This window comes from Penaeus monodon, chromosome 28, assembly GCF_015228065.2.
Source record: "Penaeus monodon isolate SGIC_2016 chromosome 28, NSTDA_Pmon_1, whole genome shotgun sequence".
Lineage (NCBI taxonomy): Eukaryota > Metazoa > Arthropoda > Malacostraca > Decapoda > Penaeidae > Penaeus > Penaeus monodon.
In genome coordinates this window covers 15,944,469-15,945,032 of record NC_051413.1, presented here as the reverse complement: position 1 = coordinate 15,945,032, position 564 = coordinate 15,944,469, and positions in this window count along the sequence as shown.

The following is a 564-nucleotide window of genomic DNA, read 5'->3' as shown; positions in this document are numbered from 1 at the left end:
TTTCTTGTTTCTTTTTTCTCCTCTCGTTGTTGTGTTTGAGTATTTGAATGCAAAGTAATGTGCATACAAAGGTGAATGGAGCGTCTATGAGCGTGCATTTACCTAAGCAAAGTCAGTGTGTACTGCATGCATTCTGAAGCGAGCGGCATCTTCGTCTGCGCATCATCTTTGCCTTTCAAAGCGACTGAAGACCCGGATCACGCTTTTGATTCTTACTTTCATCGTTGCCTTGCCTAAGTAAGTCTGTGCGTGGTTTATCACACGCGATAAGAGGAGCGCATACCGGGAATAGCTCCCTGCGACGCGACCATTACACGAACGATTTCAAAAACCATTACTTGCTCGTGAGAAAATAAAATTCAGGTAAATCCAGCAGGCAACATTTCACAAGGAATCATATGTTCTTTTCAGAACCGCAAGTCTGTTTTTGCCGCCCTTGTTGACAACCAGCGCCTTCTTATGCAAAGTTAAATATTACTCTGGATCTCGTCAAACAATGAAGCAACACGCTGACCTGTATTCCCTCACGCCGCTCCTCCAGCCCCTCCGTCTCCGCCCTACCCC